This window comes from Myotis lucifugus, unplaced genomic scaffold (genome assembly GCF_000147115.1).
Source record: "Myotis lucifugus unplaced genomic scaffold, Myoluc2.0 scaffold_379, whole genome shotgun sequence".
NCBI classification, from domain to species: Eukaryota; Metazoa; Chordata; class Mammalia; order Chiroptera; family Vespertilionidae; genus Myotis; species Myotis lucifugus.
In genome coordinates, this window is record NW_005871427.1 from 546,890 (window position 1) to 573,720 (window position 26,831).

A 26,831-nucleotide genomic window follows, 5' to 3' on the forward strand; every position below is an offset into this window, starting at 1 on the left:
AGTGAGCTCAGACACAGGGTGTGACTTCCCTGATGTTCTTTTTGTGAAACCCACATCCCTCTCCCAGGGATGGAGAGGTGTCCTGTGTACTCAATGTGTCTGAGAGAAGGGAACCGACTGAGAGAATGGTCCCTGAAATGGGAAAGAGCTCATCTAAGAAAAGAGAATGGTGTTCGCACCATCGTTGTCCTCAGGGAGAATGTGGGCACTTAAAGCACAGCTGACAAGGGGAGTGTGTCCCTGGGCCACTGAACAGCCAGGAGAGAAAGGAAACCCCCAAAACAAGGGGAAGATGGTCCTCTGCCCCTCGTGGCTCCTGTTCCCAGCTACTTGCCCTGATTCTGGGCCTGAATATCCCCTGCTGGTTCTGAGCAAGGAAAACCCAGCTGATCCAAACCCCAGGATGAGTGGTCTGTGTTCCTTCCTAATCAGGGAATGGGAACACCTGGGGATCCCAGGGCTGGGTTGTAATTCATGAGCAGAGGGGGGCCTATTGGCATGGCCTCCTACTATATAGGGAGCTCTGGGGTTGGACACTGACATAAAGGATGTCATTGCAGAGTGTGGTGTGTCCAAGGGCACTCATAGCTGATGAGCATTAGCTCTGGTACCTGGGTCTCTGCTCCTCCCAATTGAACCCAACTGCTTCCCTGAATCATCTCCTGGACAAGGGGGCATTTCTAGTGAGGGATCAGTAATGCCTGGCTGGATAAGATGCCATACTAATCCAGCATGAAAATTATTGTAATAGAAAAATAGGAGAAAAGGCAAAGACGTAAATACGATACCTTGGAAGTTTACCTGTAGTAACACAGTGAGGTGATCAACCGTCACAACTAGAGGGAGATTAAAGTGCTAAAGTGTCATGTTCAGGAAACAGAAGTTCCACCTGATGCCTTATTTTACATAAAGTGATCACAGGATGAACTAAGAACAGCCTGTGAACCTTGAGACGGTGGACCAACTGTTGGGGGAGATTGGAGGCTCTGTGTGGATCATTGGGAAACAGAAGCATGAACTATAGAAACAGTAAAGCCAGTTTCAAACATTGGGGATATAGATAAAACTCAATCAAAACTAAGATATTTTTATGACAATGTGGATTATAATGTAGGAATAATTAAGTTTAGGTTATGAAAATCTTGTTATTGGAAACCTGACATCTGCATGTGACCCTTGGGACCACTGTCACTGTGTCCCCAAATGATGGGGGGAGGATCAACTGGAACCTGCACCTGACTCAGTGCCACATGGGGCGGGGGGCGGGGGGAAGCTCCCTGGGAACATGATGGACTCACACATCCAGGGTTTTTGTTTCATTAGGTTGGCATCTCCCTGTGGTTAAGCCCATTCAAGTTTCCTTTCCTCACTTTCCTCTGAAACCCCCCCCCCCATATTTCCTAGAGTCATGAAGACACTTTGTTGAGAGTGTGCAGGGGCACAAGCCATTTGTGTGATGGTTTTGTACCTTGCATGTTTCCAGAGTTACCTTTCTAGTTCTATCAATTTTCTTGTGAAGTCTTCAGGGTTTATTATATCTAAGATCGTGTCATAGCCATAGATCAGCGGTTCTCAACCTGTGGGTCGCGACCCCTTTGGCAGTCGAATGACCCTTTCACAGGGGTCGCTTAAGACCATCCTGCATATCAGATATTTACATGACGATTCATAACAGTAGCAACATTACAGTTATGAAGTAACAACGAAAATAATTTTATGGTTGGGTCACAACATGAGGAACTATATTTAAAGGGCCATAAGGTTGAGAACCACTGCCATAGAGATAAAGAGAGACTATTTCTTGGCTCCTTTCTGATTTACAGGCTTTTTATTTCTTTTTCTTACCACATTACTCTGACAAGGATTTCCAGTTTTGTTCAAGAGAAGTAGTCACTGGGGTGCCTTGGTCTTGGTCCTGATGTTAGAAGAATTATGTTGAAATTTTTTCTACGTAGCATAATGTTACCAGTTTTCTATTGAAATGCAACATGTATTATGTTGAGGTACACCACTTCCATACTAAATGTATTGAGAATTTTTATCATAAATGTGTTTTAACATTTTCAATGGCACTTTTACATCTTTTTTATGACAATACAGTTTTCTTCTTTATTCTGTGGATGGGTGTATCCAGTTTACTGATTTATAAAGGTTGAACTATCCTTGCATTCTAGGACAATATACCACTTAATGATGGTAAATAATCTTTTCAAGATGTTGTTAAGTTTTATCTTATACTAGAGGCCCAATGCACGACATTGCTACACTTGGGTGGGGGGCGGGGGTTCCTTAGCCCAGTGTCTGCCCCCTGGTGGCCAGTGTGTGTCATAGCCACCATTCATTCTGCCATTTGGTTGATTTACATATTAGGATATTATTACTTATATAGGATTGTTGAGGATTTTTGCATTTATGTTCATCAAGGATATGACCTGTCATTTTTCTTTGTGTACTTATTTTGCCTTGGTATGAATGTAGTGGTCACCTCAATAAAAGAGTTTGGAAGTTAACCCTGTTTTGCAATTCTTGGAAGTGTTTGAGAAGAACTGATTGAGAAGATGCTGTTTTTTTCTTTGAAATTTTAATGGAATTCCCCCTTGAATACATGTGGGATGCACTTTCCTTTGCTGAGAGGCTTTGGTTATTACTTCAATTATTTTTTAAATGTATACCCATCTGCAAATTTAGGGGAAAATTTCTAATTGAAACAACAAATAAGAGGACTGATAAACACAACTGTTGAACTTCACAGGGAGTAGGCAGCACTTGCACATACGGTGAGCTGAGCAGTGATAGCCTAACCAGAATCCTAATTCTGCCTCCCACAGGTAGTTCTGAGCAACATAAACTGACAGGGGAGCACCTCGAAGTCCCCAACCAGGGTAAGAATGGCCTCTATAAACTGAAGCCCTGGGCTGCTCTCTGCTGGCTCTGTGGTGGGCAAGACCAGGTCCTACCTGAGAATCAGCAGTCAAACACATGTCTGCTTTCAACTTTGAAGAAGAAAGGGATTTTTTGAAGAATCTTACAAAGTTAATCCCCTGAAGATTTCTGTGCATGGAGAGAAAACAATGGAAAAAGGGATAAGTCGTCTCACCACATTTAACAATTCCTCCTGTGAGAGGCTACACTCAGCCATCAGGACACCTCACAGAACTAAGGGACAGTGCATTTGGGTCAGTGTGGAAATTGCAGTTGTTTGCAGATCACATATTTATTTCATGTGCCACCCAAGAAAATGAAATAAAACCATGTTATCTTGTTTAGAATTCATAAAGTGTGTTGTCCTGAGAATGCACCGTCCTTCCCTACAACATCAGGATCACAAGGAACAGGTCCCAGCTGATGCTCCCTGAAATCCACCATGGATTTGGCTGGAGACACAGCTGAGAACAACTCCCAGACCACGGCTGAGCTCAGCGGTGACACTAAGGCAGGGCCATTGCTGGGTGACTCAGGCATCATCTGAAGGAACGTTCTGGCTGATGACATCTCCAACAGACTTGCTGGCCTTCCTGGAATGCAGGGAGGTTCACACAAGTTCCACATTTCATTGTCACAGAGTTTGATGTGTGCTGATGGTTTCCACAGGCTCACCAACCCCTCTGCATTTTTCTTCCTCCAAATGAAAAATGCCTCCTGTGGTGCATGTGAGAAAGTCTGTATTAATTTAATAAAACTGTTATAGTACAAAGCCACCAGTGGTAGTTACAGGACCATAGGTCTAGAGAGAATCTGGGAGAAACTGTTATATGGAGAGGAAGCCCAGGGTCCTCAGAGGGAACAGCCATAAACACCACCTGCAACTGCTTCTGGGGCCACAACACAGAATCTGTGGGTCCTGAGCTCCCCCTCGTGTCCTGAGTGCCCCCTGCAGCCCAGCCCTGCTGTCTCTCTCAGGGAGGTTTGTTTGGGCTCACACTGACTTCCCCTCACTGTCTGTGTCTTTTGCACAGAAATACACGGCCGTGTCCTCAGCTCTCATGCTGTTCAGTGTTAAGTAAACTTGGCTCTTGTATGTGTCCCTGGTGATGCTGAGGCGGGATTTCAGTGTTGAATTATAGTATGCATCTCCAGCACTCCCTATAACCCCAATCCACTCCAGGCCCTTTCCAGGAGCCCGGCGGGTCCAGTGCACACCATAGCTCGTTAGGGAGAATCCAGAGACAGTGCAGGTGAGGGAGAGGGTCTGTGAGGGCTTCACCAGTCCTGGGCCTGACACCTGCAGCTGCACCTGGGACAGGAAACATGGGGACAAGGAGCATCAGTCATTTAAGTCACCTGCAGTCACGGACATCCCATGACCCCTGTCTGACCCCTGAGACCCTCACCTTGGGGGCCTGTAACCAGGCACAGGAGAAGACCCAGCAGCCTCATCTTCTTCTAAACCACAGCTCTGCCTTCCCAGGGAGATCAACCCTGTGTGAGGGAGAGCTGTGAGCCTGCACAACCCAGGAAAGGATTTACCCTGGAGTTTGAAGAAATATTTGCATATGAAGAAATATTTGCATGTGAAGCAGCCCTATTCTTATAAGTGTAGGGCCTGAGGCTCAGGATACTCTGGTATTTCTGGGGCCTGTGTGGAGGCATCTCTTCCCTTGATCTCACTCAGCATGTAAGTCAGGGACAGGGGACCACATGAGTTATGAGACTCATTGGATTCAGTTCAAAGCACAGGCTCACCTTTCTGAGCATAAGAGGAAACAAGAACTAGATGAACAGGTTACACTTTTACCTTCTCATGCATCTTTCAAACAGTTGCAAAAGTGATTAGCCTTTGTTTTGACCAATTCTGAATCTCAGAACCCTAGTGTAGCCACAATTTATAAATTTTTAAGTTTCATGCTATACAAACACTTTCTATCCTGGTGCAAAAAATAAAAAGAACAGACATTTTTAATATTTTATGTCTTAACTGGAGGCCCAGTGCACAAAAATTTGTGCACTCGGGAGAGGGGGGTCCCTCAGCCCGGTCTGTGCCTTCTCACAGTCTGGGACCCCTCAGGGGATGACCACCCGCTCCCCAGGGGATTGGGCCTAAGCTGGAAATCAGACATCCCTCTGACAGCATGGGAGCCCTCGGGGGATGTCCACTTGCCAGCGTGGAACAGGCCTAAGCTGCAGTCTGACATCCTTAGTGCTGCTGAGGAGGTGGGAGAGGCTCCCACCACCACCGCTGTGCTGGCAACCATTAGCCTGGCTTGTAGCTGAGCAGAGCTCCTCCTGTGGGAGCACACTGACCACCAGGGGGCAGCTCCTGCATTGAGCATCTGCTCCCTGGTGGTCAGTGTGTGTCATAGTGACCAGTCCTCCCCAGTCGTTCTGCTGTTAGGGTCAGTTCGCATATTACCCTTTTATTATATAGGATAGAGGCCTGGTGCATGGGAGGGGGCTGGCTGGTTTGCCCTGAAGGGTGCCCGGATCAGGGTGTGGGTCCCACTGGGGTGCCTGGCCAGCCTGGGTGAGGGAATGATGGCTGTTTGCAGGCTGGTCAAGCCCCCCACCCCCCAAGTGGGGACCCTCACCCCATGGAGGTTTGGCCAGCCTGGGTGAGGGGTTGAGGGCCGTTTTCAGGCTGGCCAAGCCTACCTGATGACGGAAGCTCCCAGCCTTTCCATTTTTTCTTTTTTTTTGGGGGGAGGGGGAATTATTTACCTTCTATAATTGAAACTTTGTAGCCTGGTGTGGAGCTCAGAGCCGGCCAGGGCTTGGCTTCCTCCATCGCCAGGGGCAACCCAAGGCTCCAGCTCTGTGGCCATGGCTGGCTGAAAGCAGGTATCTGGGGTTTATTTATCTTATATAATTGAAACTTTGTTGCTTTGAGTGGAGCTCAGAGCCATTTCGGTCAGGAAGCTTGGCTTCCTCCATCATTGGGGCAACCAAGCCTCCTGCTTGCTCCAGGTCCATGGCTGCTGGCCACCACCTTGGTTGGGTTAGTTCGCATATAGTCGCTCTGATTGGCTGGTGGGTGTGGCTTAAGATGTAGCAAAGGTATGGTCAATTTGCATGTTGGTCTTTTATTAGTGTAGATTTACCACGTTACTTTGATCTGATAAACTACTTCCCAATCCCAGGCAGGTAGGACAGTCCTGAATCTTGATGCTGCAAATTTATAATTGTGTCTATAGCTTCCTGTGCACAATCTTCTGTTTGCAGAGACCCCAAACTAGTTACATCAGAAATAATTTTGGTTTTAAATGGAAAAAACACAAGACATGAAAATAGTGATCATGTGTGTGTACAGCCCTGAAACATTCATATGTTGAAATGCTGGTAGAAGGAGATTGACCTGTTTTCTCAGTCTAGTGTTATCAGTGATGTTGGGGTTCAGAGAGATGGACATTGAAGAATTCCTAGCACACATTTTCTTACAGGAAAGGGAACTTTAATTCTGACAGGAAATCCTCACCCCCAACCTTCCTCTGCCCTGTCCCTGGGGATGCTCATTGTGATTTTACCAAGAACTCCCTGGAAAATGCTGAGCCTCCACTGTCCATGTGGATTGGCTACAGGAGCCACAGGGACTGGAGCAGGTTCTGATACTAGAGGGGAGCACTGGTGGGAAACTACCCAAAAATCTGGCTGTGACTATGGAAGTGGGTGAGGGGAGGAAGCTGGACTTGTTTCTAGTCACATGAAAGACATGACTGATATTCATGGACAGAGAGTTACTGGACATGTGGGTTTAAAGCCTCCTCCAGTGAAGGCCCAGAAGAAATTGCAGGGCATTATAGAGAGACAGCTTGTATCATCATAAGAAATACCTGAATAATGAAGAACAGGAGTTTGTGAGAAGTAGGAATGTTAAAGACCATGCAGGCAGGGATCAAGAAAAATAAAGAGCCCTAACCGGTTTGGCATAGTGGTTAGAGAGTCGGCCTGCAGACTGAAAGGTCCTAGGTTCGATTCCGGCCAAGGGCATGTACCTTGGTTCCAGGCACATCCCCAGTCAGAGGTATGTAGGAGGCAGCTGATCAATGTTTCTCTCTCATTGATGTTTCTAACTCTCTGTCCCCCTCCCTTCCCCTCTGTGAAAAATCAATAAAATATATTTTTAAAAAAAGAAAAATAAGAAATGTGTCACTGCAGACTGGTGGGAAGGGGATCTGTTGGGGTCCAGCCCCAGCAGGTACAGGGGTTCCCAAAGGTGTGGATGGAGTCAGCGATGAAGGAATGACACTGAGACAGCTTTCAGTTGATCAGCATAGCCAGGTTCTCTCTTTTTCTCTCCTTTATTTTCCTGTCACCACTGTAATTATAAGCATGACATAATGGTATGTTTTGGGTCCTCCCTTGGCCTTCTACAGTTCCTGGTTGCATGTCCATAGTTTCTTATCGGATCTTTGCCAAAAATTCTGTCTCTATCTAGTTCTGGTGATTTTAATCTTGTCTAGGTTAATCTCTGTGTTCCATTATAAGGGCTATTCCAAGGTCACTATTCTACTGCTCTACTGATAAGCTACAAGGAAGTGACTGAAGGAGATTATCCTACCCAGTAAAGGTTATGTCCTCCCAGCCCCGCTGCTTGCCTTCCCAGGGACTGCCCTGTGTTGGTGGGTCTCCAGTGCTATAGGCTTTGGTGCTTTCCCTGGTGGGCAGACCCCTGGGGATGTGGGCCCAACAAGTCCCAAATTTATTGCCAACAGTCTTAGTCCAGGTTCTTCATAAGTAGTATATGGTATTTCTGTAACACTAGGGGGTTTTACTGATTCATTCCCCTCCCCAGTCCTGTCAATACCCAACTCCAGGGAAACATCCCCATCTGGAGAAACAACCTTTCTTGGGGAGGTGGCCCTGATCAAAACACATAGCGCTAAGAGGGGGAGCAAACATATTAAGAACAGTATGCCAGGTCCCTTGAAACATATGCTGTGCAGATGTTTCTTCCCTGCAGCGACTGTGTCAAGCAGCAAGGATGAAATGGCTTCCTGCAGGGACCCTGTTTCCTACATGCACATTCTCATAGTGTCTCTGTTCTAGAAGGTAACACCTTCCCAGTCCTGGGAATTAGGACTTGGACACTTTGGGGTCATTACTCACATGGCCTCACCATGAATCAACAAAGCTGAATAATTCATTGGGGGCCCATTATAAATCTGTCCACTCTTATAGGGAAGAGTGGACATTCCTCACTGGAGGTTCCATGGTGATGGTGTCTCTGTATGAGGAGCCATCATTCCATTAGACCTGGTCTCCTGTTTTGTGGGGAAGCATGGGACTTGTTTGGAAAGTCTGTAAGGAGGATTCTCCAAAATGTCAGGGGCCTCAAGGAGGACTTTGCCAAAGGCAGCAGCCCCTGCCTTGACTTTTACAAACAAGTCCGAGCCCCCAGGTGTTTTACTGGAATCTCTATGTTTAGTCTTTAAGACCAGACCTTGTAGATGCATGTGCTTTCTCAAGGATACTTACCCTGCTGATTGTGTCTAGAGGTTAATTTTAGTTCAGGCTGTTGTTACAGTAAAAGCCTAAGGAGGCAGACAATTGGGGCTGTTTAGGTGCCTTCGGCCAAGCAGCCCCTTAGCTTTTTCTTTCACAAAAATGTGTCAGAGTAATCCATTCATCTATCACTCTGGATCTTCTGGTCAGTCCTGGCACAGTCTCAGCCCATCATCTTCATCATCGTCATCATTATCATCATCATAATCATCATCATCATCATCACAGTTTGCTTCCTTATAATCATTCTTCTCATTTTCTATAGACATGGTGGTTGTGCACACACAATTCCTTTTTATCAGAAAAGAAAGCAGGCATCTACTCTTCAGATATCATTGGAGATTGAGACCCCGATGGCTCAACAGTAAGTTGACACAGGCCTTTGAAAAAGCCGATGATAGATTGGTTGGAAAGTACAGATTCCCACCAAGACATTGGACCAAGATTCCTTTCCAAATCTATTGTCATTATCATCACCATCACCACCACCACCATTATCATCATTATCATCATCATCATCACCGTTTTCATTGTCATTTGCTTACTTATAATTATTCTTCTCATTTTCTTTAGACCTGGTTTTGTACACACACAAAGGCTATTTATCTCAATTTTCCTCATTTTGTATAGTTCTTAAGTAAAATGCATAGCCATACCCTATTTTCTTTTTTGTTTGACTTCTAACAACTGATGGCTTATAGCTGCCTCATTTCCATTTGCCCCTTACATGGGAAATTGGATAAGAAATCATAGTTTTCTCTTTAGATGTATTATGAAATTGAAACCACCCGCTGGAAGCAGAATTCCTCCTCATCCCCACCACCTCTCCAAAATAAAAGCCCTGGGCCAGTCTCCTTTCCTGGCTCCATCAAAGCAGGTCTGTCTTCCTCAAGGGCCTTTCCTGAGCTTCCCTGGATTTCAACTATGAGCATAATAAACATTCCATGGCCCCTTGATGTGTGTATATATCATCAGCCAGCACATCCGTGCCAGGCTGCTGTGGCTCCCTCTGCCTCTGTCTGTTGTCATTGGTGCTATGACATGATGACAAGACAATAACTGTCACCAATGAGGGTCCTTCTTCTGTAGCTTTGGGTCCGCATACTTGTGGTGTAAGGTGTCCAGCATTCAGGTGAACGGCACTGTTGAGTCATTAGAGCCTCTTGATAGATTTAGGGGACCTGGGTCAGAAGAGTTCATGATTAATTCACATTTAGGGACAAGAGTAAGCAAAGTCATTTGACTCTGCCTTTTGTGGGTGTGACAAAGTTTTCCTCCACCTACAATAAATCTCTGTGATTCAGATAGTGAAGAGGCAACCCCACACCTGACAGGAAACCAGACCTTCAGAAAAATCTAAACCTGCACCTGGGATGTGCACTGTGCTCAACGTGTCCTGAGCGCTCCCTAGTGGTCACAGCCACTCCTGCAGGAAGGTTTGTGTCTGGGCTCACACTGACTTCCCCTCACTGTGTCTTGTACAGTAATACAAGGCTGTATCCTCAGATGTCAGCTTGGTCATTTTAAGAGAGACTGTGCTCATAGGGTTGTCCCTGGAGATTGTGAATCTTCCTTGAACTGCTGGAGCATACCACTGACCCTTTCCAGTTGGGTAACTCACTTCTGCCACCCACTGCAGCCCCTTCCCTGGAGCCTGGCGGACCCAGTTCATGCTGTAGTTAGTAAAGGTGAATCCAGAGGCTCTGCAGGAGAGGCGCTGAGACCCTCCGGGTGGCACTACGCCTCCCCCAGCCTCCACCAGCTGAACTTGGCACAGGCCACCTGCAAACAGAGAAGCAGACTGAGAACTACTGTGTCACCCAGTCCCCATGAGCCTGATGCACAGGCATCCACCTTTGACAGCGAAGAGAGGGCAGCCCAGATGAGTGCAGAACTCATGATGTGGGCACTGAGGGGCTCACACAGGATGGCTCCTCTCCAGGGTCTGTAGGAACACAGCCTGGCAGATTTCATAAGCAGGGGAGGCACTGCATTTGAGTGTCTTTCCCTGAGGACCTGTCTAAACTGCCAGGGGGCTCCTCCCTCCCTGTGGTCACATGGGAAGGGCTGGTGGAACAGGGTGCCTGGGCCAGGATTCAGGGGCACACGGATGGTCTGCACATTCTAGAAGCTTATCTGTGAATAGTGAGAGACACATTTCATCGGGACAGAAAGTGGGATTTTTAAGGTTCTCCAGTGCAGGTTGCACATAAAACCCCTCAGGAGACATCCTGGGACAGGATTGTGGAGATGACAGTGCCCCCCTAGTGGTTGTTCTGAGCCTCAGAGTCTGAGGACATGTATCTGAACCAGCTTCCTGAGACTAGGCAGGCATGTCTGCCATGCGGAAGCCTCCCCTGGCATTTTTGAAAAAGTGGCAGCCCCAGTCCTGCTACTTGCACGCAGGTGGTTCTCTGCAAGGATGCCCTGGGCCTCATGTGGCCGCCTCGGGGGAGAACCTGAGGAACATAAGCCTCCACAGCCCAGGCCTCTAGTGCCAGGCCCTCAGCTTGCACGTGGGAGGTGCTGTCACCCGGCCTGGTGTGCACACTCAGCATCAGTGTCTGTTTAGCTCAGTAACATGTTTTCTGATATTTGTGGGGACCCCCCGTGACTGTTGGCAGTGGAGCTGCAGGGAGTGGTGAGCACAGGGCACAGAGTCACCATGGACAGAGGACAGTTCCCTGCCCAGGAACTGGGCCTTTTAAATACAGCCCCTGACACCCCATGCCTGTGAATTCTAGGATTGTGCCCAAGATCATATGAGTAAGTCACAGTGGAGAGGACAGCACAGCCCTCCTTGCTCTGGGACAGGAAGAAGTAGGCCCACCTCTGCAGGGGGAGATTTTCATTCTTTGCTTTTAGCTTCTCAAAGGTTATTTCCTCCATTTTTCCATGAACAAATTCTTGAGTGCAAAGTCTTACCACCTGGGTGGTCAATAATCTTGTTGGATGATTAAGTCATAAACTCTAACTCCTGGATGCAGGTCCTTGAAGAGCCCCCAGGAGAAGCTCAAGGAGAACATGCTGGCCCTTGGGTGAGCACCTGGACATGGGGGCTGACTTCTCCCAGGACCATGGAGGGAAGAGAACCTGACATCCAGAGCAGCTGAGGCTGTTCTCATCAGGGTCCCCAGTCCCTGATGTTTACAGATGTACCCGGGGCCGACCTGGCCAGAGGGAAAAGGTTTGCCTGGATGGAGACTGGTACACACCGTTTATCACAGTGAAGAAAATATACCAGGTGTGCCTATATATATGGGGGTTTGCATGGGTTACTCAGGTGATCTCATTCCCAGGAAGGAAAGAGTGAGTCTACTGGGGAAAGGAGTGTGACACTGTGGAAATTAGCAACTGTGGAGGGACACTGATCACATTGGAGTGATAGTGGTAGACCTTGTGGGAAAAATCAGATGTGGTTACATAAGAAAATAGAGGTCAGACTTTCCAATGTGAGTGGCTGACTCCCCCCACTCCCTGTGCAGCGCGTGTGGCCTCACATCTGTCTTCTCTCCCCTGGGACTCAGGCCTTGAGCTGAGAGAGAGAAGTGTGAGTGGCCACCTCTTCAAAACCACAGCATCCCTTTCCCTGGCACTTGTCAACATCTTCCAGGCTGGCGCTGATGAAGACAGCAGAAACAGCTAATCTCTCTTCCTTTATTGGTCCATCTCAATTGGAGTCTTGGTCTAGAGCACCTTGGGACCCAAGGGTATGGACACAATTCTGGGAAGCAGTGAATGAGATGCCTCTCTTATGGTGGCCAGTGTTGGTGCAACTATTCTAAAAGCATTGGTGTTGATAATTCAGCATCTAAAGTGTTAGTTGTTATGTCAAGGGTCCAGGATGATAAAGTTGGAGATGGCACTACCTCTGTTACTGTTTTAGCAGCAGAATGACTAAGGGAAGCAGGGTATTTCATTTCAAAAGGTTTTATCATCAGACCATTATTGTGGGTTGGAGAGAAGCCACAAAGGCAGCAAAACAGGCTCTCTTCAATTCGGCAGTTGATCATGGTTCTAATGAAGATAAATTCTACCAAGATTTAATGAGCATGGCAGGAACAACATTATCCTCAAAACACCTTACTCATCACAAAGATCACTTTATTAAGTTAGCTGTAGAAACTTTTCTCAGATTGAAGTGCTCTGGTAATCTGGAGGCAATTCATGTCATCAAGAAGTTATGAGGAAGTCTGGTGGATTCTTATTTAGATGAAGTCTTTCTGTTGGATTAAAAAATAGGAGTAAATCAACCAAAAGGAATTGATAATTCTAAAATTATTATTAAAAATACTGGTATGGATACAGACAAAATCAAGATATTCGGTTCCATGCAAGAGTTGATTCTATAGCAAAGGTTGCTGAAATAGATCAAGCAGAAAACAAAAAAATAGTGAAGAAGAAAGTTGAATGTATTCTTAAGCATGGGATAAATTGCTTTATTAACAGACAATTAATTTATAATTGGTTTATTAACGGGCAATCTATATATATATATAAAGCCAACAACTAGAACGCTGTAATAACCAGAACCGAGAGAACGACTGGTTGCTATGATGCCCACTGTGGCCTGCGATCTGGCCTGGGAACTGGCTGGATCAGAGGTGGAGCCCCTCCCCCCAGCTGGCCCCGCCCCATGTTGCACCACCAATAGGGGGCGGAGCCAGTCAGCCAAACTTCTGTGGCCTCTCTCCCTGGCTGACCCTGCTCCAGATAGGCCCCCACCACCCCAATTGGCCCCCACACCCCTATCAGGGGTGGGGTTGGCTGGCCAACCTTCTGCGGCCCCTCACCCCAGCAAGCTCAGCTCTGATCCACCCTGATTGGGGATGGGCCAGCCAGACCCCACCTGTGCAAGAATTCGTGCACTGGGCCTCTAATAAATTTATAATTACCCTGAGCAGATTTTTGGTGCTGCTGGAGTTATGCTATTGAATATGTAGAATTCCTGGCTCTTGTCATAGGTAGTGAAATTGCCTCTACCTTTGACCACCCAGAACTAGTGAAGCTAGGAAGTTGCAAGCTCATTGAATAAGTCATGATTGGAGAAGACACGCTCATTCATGTTTCTGGGGTAGCCCTTGGTGAAGCTTACACTATTGTTCTTGATGGTGCCACTCAGCACATTTTAGATGAAGCAGAAAGATCTTTGCATGATGCCCTTTGTGTTCTTGCACACACTGTGAAGGCTTCTAGAATAGTTTATGGAGGAGGCTGTTCTGAGCTGCTGATGGCTCAGCTGCCAATAAACACCAGGTAAAGAAGCTGTAGAAATGGATTCTTAGCTCAAGCACTGAGAATATTGCTTATTGTTACACCTGACAATGCCATCTATGACAGTGCAGATCTGGTAGCACAGGCCTGAGCTGCCCATCATGAAGGCAATACAACTGCTGGACTGGATATGAAGGAAGGTGCTATTGGTGATGGCAGTGCTGGGCATCACAGGAAGTTTCCAAGTGAAGTGCAGGTTCTACTGAATGCAGCTGAAGCAGCAGAGGTGATTCTGCGTGTGAATAACATCATCAAAGCAGCACCAAGGAAAGGTGTCCTGATCACTGTTGAGGGATGTTTAATGAACCGAAGATGCAGAGGTAAGACGAGCAGCTCGTTCAGGCATGTAGCAAACTCTGCACTCTCACCATTGCTTTTATTGGGGTTTGGTACAAGGTTAATGCGTCAGCAGCTAATCAACTAAATCTTGTTTTGTTCTATATTATTACAATAGCATATTGAAGACAACTTGCAGCTGTGCCCTCCCTTTCTGCTCTACACCCACGATTATTTAATCTTAGTCTTTCTCAGGGAGGTAAATGTTCCTGGAACTCAAGATTGTGTGCAATCTTGACCCAGTGTGACTCGCTTGCAAGTCATGCTGTGCTTCTGATAGAACATTCACTTCTTCTTGGCAGGACTTCAGATCCCTGTTTACAAATGTCCAGCTACAGATCACCCCCCTTGTTAGGCTTTCCTATATGCTGTTATGCTCTGGACCAGTTCATAGCAATGTTTTTTGAAGGACTTCGACTTCTTAAAGAAGACTGTGGAATCCAAATTTATGTGTGCTTCTTATATCCTTAAGTTGAGACATTTAGCTGAATTTTTACTTAACATGGGTCTCATTTATTTGCTGTTCATTTTCAATATAATTCAGTTGTTTTAAAAGTCCATTTCTCATACTGTGCAGCAAAATAACATTTGAACAATTTTTAAAAAAAGAAAATGGAGGTGATAATATTACTGAGATGCCTTTGAAAATCACCAGTAATGAACACACCAAGGAGAACCAACCCTCACAACCGGAGGAAGAATAAGGAATGTATCACTGAAAACTGGTGCGAAGTGGATCCCTGTTTCCTACATGCACATTCTCACAGTGTCTCTGTTCTAGAATGTATCACCTCCCCAAGTCCAGAGGATCTGCACTTGGATATGTTTGGGGTCATTATTGACATGGTCTCCCCCTGGGTCACCCAAGCTGCATAATTCATTAGGGTCCCATTTATGAAATCTCTCAATAGTTGCAGGGAAGAGTGGATACCTCTCACTGGAGGAGACATGGTGACAGTGTGTTTGTATTTGTGACATAATTTCTTTGGACCAAGACCTCTCTCTTAGTCCATCATAACCATCATCTTAATCATCATCATCATCATCATCATCATCATCATTATCTTAATCATCACCATCATCACCATTTGCTTCCCCCCCTCCACGCTCCCACCCTGCCCCAGGCCTTCACTGTCCCAGTGTTTGTGGCCATGGGCCATACATATATGCATATAATGTTCTTGGATGATTACTTCCCCCCACTCACCCCCCCCCGCAGTTTGCTTACTTTTAATCATTCTTCTCATTTTCTGGTGGTTTTCTACACAATGACTTTTATAGAGCCTTTCTCTAAAGAGAAAACAGATGCCTCCTCTTTAGATGTCATTGGAAAATTCAACCCCCAAAGGTCCAACTCTAAGCTGACACAAGGCCTTCTAAAAACTGATGACATTGGCCCTAGCCAGTTTGGCTCAGTGGAAAGAGCATCAGCCTGTGTACTGAAGGGTCCCAGCTTTGATTCTGGTCAAAGGTACATGCCTGGATTGCAGGCTCAGTACCTAGTGTGGGGCATGCAGGAGGCAGCTGATCAATTACTCTCTTTCATCATTGATGTTTCTATCTTTCTCTCCTTATCCCATTCCTCTCTGAAATAAATAAAAAATATATATTAAAAAATAAACAAAAATAAAGTAAAAACTGATGACCTTGGATAAAGTACATGTTTCCATCAAGACTTTAGACCACAATCTCTGTCCAAGTCTATCATCACCATCACCAGCACCACCACAACCGCCACCATCATTATCATCACTTGCTTACTCATGTTTATTCTTCTCATTTTCTGTAGACCTAGTTTTTGAACATACATAATGACACTTTATCTAATCTTTTTGCTCATTTTTGTAGAGGTGTTAAGTAAAATATGTTGCCATACTCTTATTTTATTTTGTTTGACTGATGACAACTGATGGCTTATTCTTGCCTCTTCTCCATCTGCCAATCAGGAGAAATATAATAAAAAATCATGACTTTGTCTTTAGATGTTACTGGGAGATTGAAACCACCCAAGCCTCTGGAAGGAGAAATCCTCTCCCTCAGCCACCACCTCGACAAATAAAACCACAAGCCACTCTCCTTTCCTAGCTCCATTAAAGCAGATCTGACTTCCTGAAGGCCTTTCCTGTGCTTCAAAGAGATGTCAGTTATGTATGGAATAAACTGTCCATGTTCACTTGGTGTGTCTGTTTGTCACCGGCCTGTACATGTGTACCAAGCTGCTTTGGGTCACTTTGCCTCTGTCTGGTGTCACCTACTCTTGGTACTATGAGCATGATGGTAAGCCAGTGGCAGATTCCATTGCTACTGAAGACAGATATTGGGGGTAAAAACACGAGTTGGTAAAAAGATTCTGCATTTTGTTTTCTGGTGATTTCTTTGTTCAACCAACCTCCAGAGGGGTTAAGTCTTTTATCCATTTTGAGTTTATTTTTGTGTATGGTGGAAGTTGGTGGTCTAGTTTCATTTTTTGCATGTATCTGTCCAATTTTCCCAACATCATTTATTCAAGAGACTAACTTGACTCCATTGTATGCTCTTGCCTCCTTTGTCAAATATTAATTGAGCTTAATGGCTTGGGTCGATTTCTGGGTTCTCTGTTCTGTTCTATTGGTCTATATCTCTGTTCTTGTGCCAGTACCAGGCAGTTTTCAGAACAGTGGCTTTGTATTACAGCTTGATATCTGATATTGTTATCCCTCCAACTTTGTTCTTTTTTCTCAGGATTGCTGCGGCTATTCGGGGTCTGTTTTTTTTTTTTTATCCCATATGAGTTTTTGGTGAGTTTGTGCTAGGTCTATGAAATAATCCATTCATATTTTAATGGGGATTGCATTGAATCTATAGATTACTTTGGGTAATATGGACATTATAATGATGTTGATGCTACTAATCCATGAGCACAGTATATTCTTCCCTTTGTTTATGTTTTCTTCTATCTCTTTTTTTCCCCACCTCCTGTAGTTTTCTGAGTACAGGTTTTTTACCTCCTTAGTTAAGTTTATTCCTAGGTAGCTTAATTTTTTTGGTGCAATGGTAAATGGGATTTTTTTTTAGTTTCTCTTTCTATGAGTTCATTATTGGTGTATAAAAAGCCATAGATTTCTGGGTATTAATTTTGTATCCTGCTACAATGCTGAATTCTTTTATTAAGTCTAGTAGTTTCTTGATGGAGTCTTTGGGGTTTTCTATGTGCAATATCATGTCATCAGTGAATAATGACAGTTTTAATTCTTCTTTTCCAAGTTGGATACCTTTTATTTCTTTTTCTTGTCTGATTGCTATGGCTAGCACTTCCAGTACTATGTTGAACAGGAGTGGTGGAAGTGGGCATCCCTGTCTTGTTCCTGTTCTTAGAGGAAATGGTTTTAATTTTTGCCCATTGAGTATGATGTTGGCTGTAGGTATGCCATATAAGGCTTTTATTATGTTGAGGTATGATCCCTCTCTTCCCACTTTGCTGAGAGTTTTTATCGATAAAGGGTTTTGGATTTTATCAAATGCTTTTTCTGCATCAATTGATATGGTCATGTGATTTTTGTCTTTCAGTTCGTTTATGTGATGTATTGCATTTATTGATTTGCAAATATTGTACCAGCCTTGCATTCCTGAAATAAAACCCACTTGATCATGGTGTATGATCTTTGTAATATATTGCTGGATGCGATTAGCTAGAATTTTGATGATGATTTTAGCATCTATGTTCATAAGGGATATTGGCCTGTAATTCTCTTTCTTTGTAATGTCTTTATCTGGTTTTGGAATTAGGATAATGCTGGCCCCATAAAAAGAGTTTGGAAGTGTTCTTTCCTCTTGGATTTTCTGAAGAGTATAAGTGTTAGTTCTTCTTTGAATGCCTGGTAAAATTTCCCTGTAAAGCCATCCAGACCTGGGCTTTTGATTAGGGAATTCAGTTGCTGTCTGTGGGTGCCTAGCTAGCCATTTCGTGCCTCCAAACTTTTACCAATCTCTATGCACTCTCCAATTTCAGTCTTCAGGTATCAGGGTTCTCTCCTGCAAGTTTTCTGTTGATTATTCTTCTATATCTGTTTATATGATGGTATACTTTATCCTTCATTCTGTGAATGAGTGTAGTGCATTTACTGGTTTACAAACATTGAACTATCCTTGCATTCTTGCTCAATATCTCACTGGATCATGGTAAATAATCCTTTCAATGTGGTGTTAAGGGTCCTCATATATTATTGAGGGTTTTTGCATTTGTGCTTATCAGGGATACTTACCTGTAATTTTTGTGTGTCCTTACCTAACTTTGGTATCAGTATAATGGTCACCTCAATAAATCTCTTTGGAAGTGTTGACTCTTTTCATTCTTGGGAGAATTCAGGAAGGATTGATTAAAAAGTTATGAATTCTTCTTTGAGTTTTTGGTGGAATTCCCCTTGATTCCATTTGTTTGTGGGCTTTTATTCATTAGAAGGTTTTCACTATTGCATCAATTATTTTTTCAAAGTCTTTGCAATCGAGCCAACTTGGAATCCGGTTCCTAATTTGAGATCCTACTAAGTGGACTGAGAAAGACAACTGTTGCTCTTCACAGGGTATGGTCAGTGTTGAAATAATAGTTGGTTTCAGACCATATGTTTATTTTATATGCCATCCAAGAGAATGAAATAAAACAAGAATGTTATCTTGTATAGAATTCATAAAGTGCCTTTGTCCTGAGAATGTACCTCCCTTACCCCATCTCCATGGAGCACACATAACAGGTCCCAGCCGCTGCTCTCTGAAATCCACCATAGTTTGTGCTGAAGACATACCTGTCCATGACTCCCAGACAACGGCTGAGCTCTGATGTGACACCAAGACATGACCATCACTGAGAGACACAGGTGTCATCTGTCAGAAACATGGGGCTCAAGAAATCACCAGTGAATTTGCTGGGCCTTCCTGAAGTGCAGGGAGGTTAACCAAGTCCACACTTCATGGACAGACTTTGATTGTGTGCTGATGGTTTCTGCAGGCTAACGAACCCCTCTGCATTTCTCTTCCTCCATAAGTGATAAACGCATGTTTGCATGTGAGAATTTTTCTAATAGAGTAAATATTTTAAAATACAAGGCCATCAGTGGTAGCCACTGCACCATGGGTATAAAGAGACTCTTGGAGAAACTGTTATAGTGAGAGGAAGGCAAGGACCCTCTGAGAAATCAGCCATAAACACCACCTGCAACTGTTCTTGTGGCTGTAACTCAAAATAGGTGGGTCTTGAACGCACTCTGCAGCCCAGCCCTCATATCTCCCTTAGGGAGGTTTGAGGCTCACACTGACTTCCCATCACTGTGTCTCTTCCATGGTAATACCTGGCCATATCCTCGGCTCTCAAGGTATTCATTTGCAGAAACAGCGAGTTCTTGGCATTGTCTCTGGAGATGGTGTAGCAGCCCTTCAAAGAGTCTGCATAGTATTTCTGACTTCCATCACTCCATATAACTGCCACCTACTCCAGCCCCTTCCCTGGAGCCTCTTGGACCCAGTGCATCCAGTGATTATTGAAGGTGAATTCAGAGGCTGCACAAGAAAGTCTCAGATACCCCTCTGGCTTCACCAAGACTCCCCACCTCCCAGACTCCACCAGCTGCACCTCAAACTTGACACCTGCAAACACAAAGACATCCTGGTCAGGAAACTCTCACACATCCATTTTTCTCTCACTCATGCCTACTCACATAATCAGTGCCTCTTGTTCTTCATATATTATCCCTCAAAAGAGCCACAAGGAAAACCCAGCTGATCCCAAACCCCATGGTGAGTTGTCTGTTTTCAGTCCTGATCAGGGAATCAAAATACCTGGGGATCGAAAGGTTGGGCTCCTGTCCCAGAGCTGCAGGGTCAGGTCTGAGCTGGATTTTATGAGAACAGGGAGCTCTATTTGCATGTCCTCCTACTATTTAGGGAGCTCTAGGGTTGGACATTGATATAAAGGGCGTGGCCTCAGGGTGTGACATGTCCAAGGGTTCATGTCTGTTAAAATAAATCCCCACATCCGAGTCTTTGCCTTCTGCATTGGATCCAGCTGCTTTAAGATACCTGTGCAAAGATACCAGAGAGATAATTGTCATAAAATGAACAAGTGAAGGATTGAAAATGAGAGATGCCTTTGACAGAAACCAGTAATGACAATCAAGAGAAATTAATTATCAAATCTGAGATGAATTAAAAGTACAAGAGCTTCATGTTCATGAGATGGAAGTTCCATCTGACACTATTTCTTCTACAAAGTGATCATAGGATAACCTAAGAACAGAGTGTGTACCTAGAGCCAGTGGACCAATTGCTGGGAGAGAGTGGAGCATCTGTGTGTGTCCCTAGGAACCAGCAGCATGAACTAGAGAAACAAAGACAGAGCTCCCAGGTTCTATTCCTTCAGGGAAGTTTGGTGCTGGATGTGTAGCAGCTGCACTGCCTCCTTTGTAGTGTTTATTCTCTAGACTCTGTTATAGATCCAGTTTCATACATTGGGATATAGAAGAATCTCTGTCATGACCAGTTGTGTTTAGATGAAGATATCAGTAGTGATTCAGGAATATTTAAGTTTAGGTTATGAAAATCATGTTATTGGAAAGCTGATGTATGCATATGACCCTTGGGACTGCTGGCCCATGACCCCACATGATAGGGGTCACATGAATAGGGGTCACATTTGGGGGAAAGCTACCTGGGAACATGAATGGGGGATTAACCAAGATTGAGGACAACATGTCCAGGGTTCTTGTTGCATTAGGTAGTGATCTCCTAGTTGTGTAGCCAGTTCAAGTTTTCTTTCCTTATTTTCTTCTGAAACAGCCCCACATATTTCCTAGAGTCATGAAGGCACTCTGTTGAGAGGGTGAAGGAGCACAAGCCATTTGTGTGTTGGTTTCATATCTTACATCTTTCCTGAATTCTAGTTCTATTAGCTTCTCATCCAGTTTTTAGGGTTTTATATGTACAAGATCATGTCATGTCTTGCATACAGATAAGGAGAAATATTTTAACTTGTTTCTCTCTGATATAGACACTTTAAATTTCTTTTTCTTGACTAGTTATTCTAACAAGGACTTGTAGTTTTGATGAATAGAAGTAGTCACAGGGGAGCCCTGGTCTTAGTCCTGATGTAAGAAAAAAAGCTTTGAAATTTTCTGTGTAGCATGATGTCATTTGTGTTCTTCTCAAATGTGGCCTTTAATCTATTGAAGCCCATCACTTCTACACCTAATCTGCTAAGAATTTTAATTCTGAAGCGTTTTCAATTTTAAAGACTTTATTCCATATCTATTTATATGATGGTATAATTTATCCTTCATTCTTTTGATGAGGTGTATCACAGTTCCTGATTTACATATATTGAACCATCCTTGCATGCTAGGACAGTATCGACTTGATTTTGGTAAATGATCCTTTCAGTGTGCTGTTAAGATTCCTAGTATATTGTTGAGGGTTTTTGCATGTATGTTCATCAGGGATAATTACCTGTTTTGTGTATGTTTTATTTGATTTTGATATGAGTGTAATGGTCACCTCAATAAATTTGTTTGGAAGTGTTGCCTCTTTTTTTTGTTTGTTTGTTTTGTTTTTTTCAATTCTCACCCAAGGATATTTTCCCATTGATTTTTAGAGAGAGTGGAACAGAGAGGATAAGACAGAGAGAAATACTGATGTGAGAGAGACACATCAATTGGTTGCCTCCTGCTCAAACCCTGACCATGGCCTCACCCAGGGAGGAGCCTGTGAACTAGATAGGTGCCCTTGACCACAATCAAACCTGGGACACTTTGGTCCACAGGCTGATGCTCCATCCACTGAGACAAACCAGCTAGGGCTATAAGTGTTGCCTCTTTCTTTAGTACTTTGAAGAGTTCAAGAAAAGATGATTAAAAAGTTAACAATTCTTATTTGAAATTCCAGTGGAATTCACTCTTGAGTCCATTTGGTCCTTGACTTTTCTTTGTTGGAAGGTTTTCACTATTCCATCAATTATTTTTTTTTAAATTTGTAGCAATCTAGCAAAGTTGGGATAAAATTCCTAATTTGAGCACCTACAAAGTGAACTGAGAAATACAACTGTTGATCTTCACAGGGTGTGGGCAGTGTTCAAATAATAGTTGCTTCCAGATCACATATTTATTTTATACTAGAGGCCCAATGCAAGAAATTTGTGAACGGGAGGGTGGGGAGGTACCTCAGCCCAGCCTTCACCCTTTCATAATCTAAGACCCCTTGGGGGATGTCTGACTGCCAGTGGGATTGGGCTTAATCCGGCAGTCAGATATCCCTCTCACAATCCAGGACCTCTGGCTCCTAACTGCTCACCTGCCTGCCTGTCTGATCTCCCCTAACTTCTCTCCTGCCTGCCTGATTGCCCCTACCTGCCTGAACACCTGTAACCACTCACTTGCCTGCCTGATAACCCCTAACCACTCTGCCTACCTGATTGTCCCTAACTGATCACCTACCTGCCTGATCACCCCTAACCATTCTCTTGCCTGCCTGATCACTCCTAACTACTCTGCCTGCCTGTTTGATTTCCTCTAACTGCTCAACTGCCCGCCTAATCACCCCTAACCACTTCTTCCTCTGCCCTTGCCACCTCATCTTTGTCAGGAAGGATGTCCGGATTGATGCCCAGAAGATCACTCAGCTTTCCAGTCTAATTAGCATATTACACTTTTATTATTATAGATGGCATCCAAGAGAATGAAATTTGACCACATTTTCAGACATAGAATTTATAATGTGCAGTGTGTAATTACATGAATAGTTTTGTATCACTGCTCAAGTGTAAATGCATGTGTTTTTAAAAACAAGTGTACAACTGGCTGTAGGTGTGACTGTGAGTGTGATTTTGTGTGTCTATGTGACTCTGTGTTTCCTGGGCAAGTAGTAAGAGGATGGTATGGATTCAAGAGGTCCTATGGACAGCTTCTCAGCTTCCAATATGTTCCTGATGCACATTTCACCCATAGTGAAGCTAGAAAACCTTGGATCGAGGAGGAAAGGTAGAAGGAGGAGTTTGATGATGCATATCCCAACCCTTAGGGTCACCTGTCCCTGTCTCCACTGGAGAGGAGTCTGAAACCTAGATACATGGGGTTATCACTGCTTCCTACAGGACAGCAGGGGCCCCTCCAGTGGACGGATGTGGGGGCTCCCTGTGTTTGGAGGACTGAACTGACAGCTCTTCTGGGGATCAATGTGGACCCAAAGAGGATGGGTGAGGTCCACCAGCCCTGAGTGTTCTCAGGCCTCAAAGCACAAGGAAGGCCCTGTGATCTCCCTGGAACCAGGAGAGGGAGGGCACGCAGAGAGTCAGACACTGAGAATAGCTGTGACCCCAGAGGCATGGATGCAGAGCTGTGCACATAGCTCATTCTCAGCAACCCACCTGCGGAGTTCACCCTCATCAGCAAAATGTTGAAAAGACACTGAAAAAAGTCCCTTAGACTTTGTGAATGAGACTTCATGAAGGAGAGTCCTCATCACTGTCAACATGTCACCTGCAAACAGACAATATCCCTTCTTCATTGTTGTCTGAAGTGAGAATATGAGAAGGAAGACTCCTCCCAGAACACAGCTGAAAGCTTGAGAGGAAATCCCTGTACTCAACAGGAAAGCCCTTTCATCCTTCCTCCCTCAGACTCTGCTCCTGGGGCTGCTCTCTGTGCTGTGGGTCATCAGTGCCTCCTGGTGTCCTGAGTGGCCCCTGCAGCCCAGCCCTACTGCCTCCCTCAGGGAGGTTTGTGTCTGGGCTCACACTGACTTCCCCTCACTGTGTCTCGCACAGTAGTACCTGGCTGTGTCCTCAGCTACAAGGCTGTTCAGTGTTAAGTAAACTTGGCTGTTGGACGTGTCCTTGGTGATGCTGACTCGGGATTTCAGTGTTGGGTTATAGATTCTACTTACATCAGCCCATATAACCCCGATCCACTCCAGCCCCTTTCCTGGAGCCTGGCGGTTCCAGTGCACACCATGGCTTGATAGAGAGAATCCAGAGACAGTGCAGGTGAGGGAGAGCGTCTCTGAGGGCTTCACCAGTCCTGGGCCCGACTCCTGCAGCTGCACCTGGCACAGGACACCTGGGGAGAAGGAGCATCAGTCCCTGTCAGTCACATGCAGTCACACCCATCCCATGACCCCTGTATGACCCCTGAGACCCTCACCTTGGGGGCCTGTCACCAGGCACAGGAGAAGACCCAGCAGTCTCATCTTCTTCTAGACCACAGCTCTACCTTCCCAGAGACCTCAGCCCTGTGTGAGGAGAGAGCTGTGAGCCTTCACAGCCCAGGAGAGGGTTTACCCTGGAGCTTGAAGAGAAATTTGCATGCGGGGCAGCCTTTCCTATAAGTGTAGGGCCTGAGGTTAGGCTGCCCTTGTCATTCTGGATCCCCTCTTCCAGCATCTCTTCCCTTGACCTCACTCAGCATGTAAGTCAGGGAAAGTGGACCACATGAAGCACATTGGAATTAGGTCATGAAGCACATTGGAATTAGGTCACATAATGGCCTAAACTTTCTAAGCATAAGAAGAAATAGTGTACTCGATGAGTAGGTTAGACCTTTAACTTTTCATGCATCTTTCAAACAGTTTTAAAAGGGATTAACATTTGTTCAGATCATTTCTGAATCTCAAAATCTTATTGTATCTACAATTTCCAAATTTTTAGTCTAATTTTAGAGAAATAATTCCTACCATTGTGAAAAAAATAAAGATAAACACAGTCATTCTCAGTTTCCTAAATTTATGATGTTACTTTGATGTGAGGAACTACCTCCCAAGCAAAGTCAGGTGAGACATTTGTGATTCTTGATGATGAAATTTTCTTATTGTGTCTACAGCTTCTTGTGAATACTATTTTATATGCAAGCTCATGGACTATTGCAGAGAACCCAATATAGTTACATCAGAAAAAATAATGGCTTTAAGAGAAGAAAAGACAAGAAATAAAAGCAAGAGACAAGCAAGATGGCGGCGATATAGGCAGACACGTCCCAGGTCTTGTCCCGGAGCAAACGGAGTAAGCAGCTGAAACTAATAACACCCACCCCGAATTGGTGAATTTACTCAGCTGGTGAGATGGTTTGCAGCCGGGAAGGGCAGAGCTTCCCTGGAAAGGTAAACAACCAGGGATCTGGGCAAGAAAGTTTGCCAGACCTCTGAGCCCAGAGGGTCGGAGGGAGACCACGTGGCAGACAGCTGCCTCTCTTGGGACAGACACAGCCCCTGACTGGGGAAAGGAGTTCCGCGGGTTTGCTGGCGCCGGGAGATTTGAGATTTGGATTTTGAGATTGCGGAGAACTGAGACTAAAGGGGGCACCCTGAGGAACTGACCAGATCATGCAGTGCCCCTAAGAGAGGAGCGTTTCCCAGATCATGCAGGGCTGGTAAGAGAGGAGCATTTCCCAGACCGATCCAAGCAACAGCAGCCTCCTGATCACCACACCCTCTGTCTGAGGAACAGCAGCTGTACGTGAAGTCTCCCCCCACCAGCCAGAAGAGCCACCGCAGCTGTGAACAGCACACACCAGAGGAGCTGCTGCCAACTGAGAAGCAGCTGCTACCGCAATCGTCTGAGCAGCAACCACAGCCCAAGGAGAACCTGCCACCCAGGGAGCAGCCACTGAACGACTCAACATCTAGATATGTCGGTGAGATCAAACATGGGTAGGCAAAGAAACCCCTAAAGGAAAGAAAAGGAGGACTCGCCAGAAAAGCAGCTAAGTGATACAGAGGCATGCAACATGACAGAAAAAGAATTCAGAATAAGGGTCCTAGAGTGCATACACCGGATTGAGGAAAAAGTCAACAACTTATTCAAGAAGCAAGAAGAAACAGATGAAAAAATCAACTACTTATGCAAGAAGCAAGAAGAAACAGATGAAAAAATCAATAACTTATGTAACACCCAACAAGAAATGAAGAGCAATATAGCTGCAATAAAAAACACCATTGAAAGCATCAACAGTAGACTAGGAGAAGCAGAGGACCGAATTAGTGAATTAGAAAACAAGGAAGCAAAACACACCCAAACTGTACTGCAGTTGGAGAAAAAAATTAAAAGACAGGAGGAAAGCCTAAGGGAGTTTTGGGACAACATGAAACGAAACAACATACGAATAATAGGGGTGCCAGAACAACAGAAAGAGGGACAAGGATTAGAAAACCTATTCGAAGAAATAATATCAGAAAACTTCCCTGAGGTGGGGAAGAAAAAAGTCACACAAGCACAGAGAGTCCCAAACAAGGTGAACCCGAAAAGACCCACACCAAGACACATCATAATTACCATGGCAAATGTTCAGGACAAAGAGAGAATCTTACAGGCTGCAAGAGAGAGACGGAAAGTTACATACAAGGGATCTCCCATAGATATCAAATGATTTCTCAACAGAAACACATCAGGCCAGAAAAGAATGGACATAAATTTACAAAGTGATGCAAAGCAAAGGACTGAATCCAAGAATACTCTATCCAGCAAGGCTATCATTCAAATTTGAAGGGGAAATAAGATGCTTCACAGACAAAAAAAGTCTAAGGGAGTTTATCACCACCAAGCCAGCAATGCAAGAAATGCTAAAGGGACTGGCGTAAAAAGAAGAGAAAAAAAAGCACAGAAAGAAAACAGCCACACACAAAAAAAGAAATGGCTACAAACAAGTACCTTTCAATTATAACTTTAAACGTAAATGGACTAAATGCTCCAACCAAAAGACATCGAGTGGCTGATGGTTAAAGTAAAGCACAGCACATCATGACCCATATATTTGCTGTCTACAGAGACCCACCTCATT

General features: G+C 44.7%; 1 pseudogene; it reads left to right on the forward strand.

The window, feature by feature from the left end:
- The first annotated feature begins 12,133 nt into the window (after positions 1-12,133).
- Positions 12,134-26,831, forward strand: part of LOC102419970 — a 48,786-nt pseudogene continuing 34,088 nt past the window's right edge.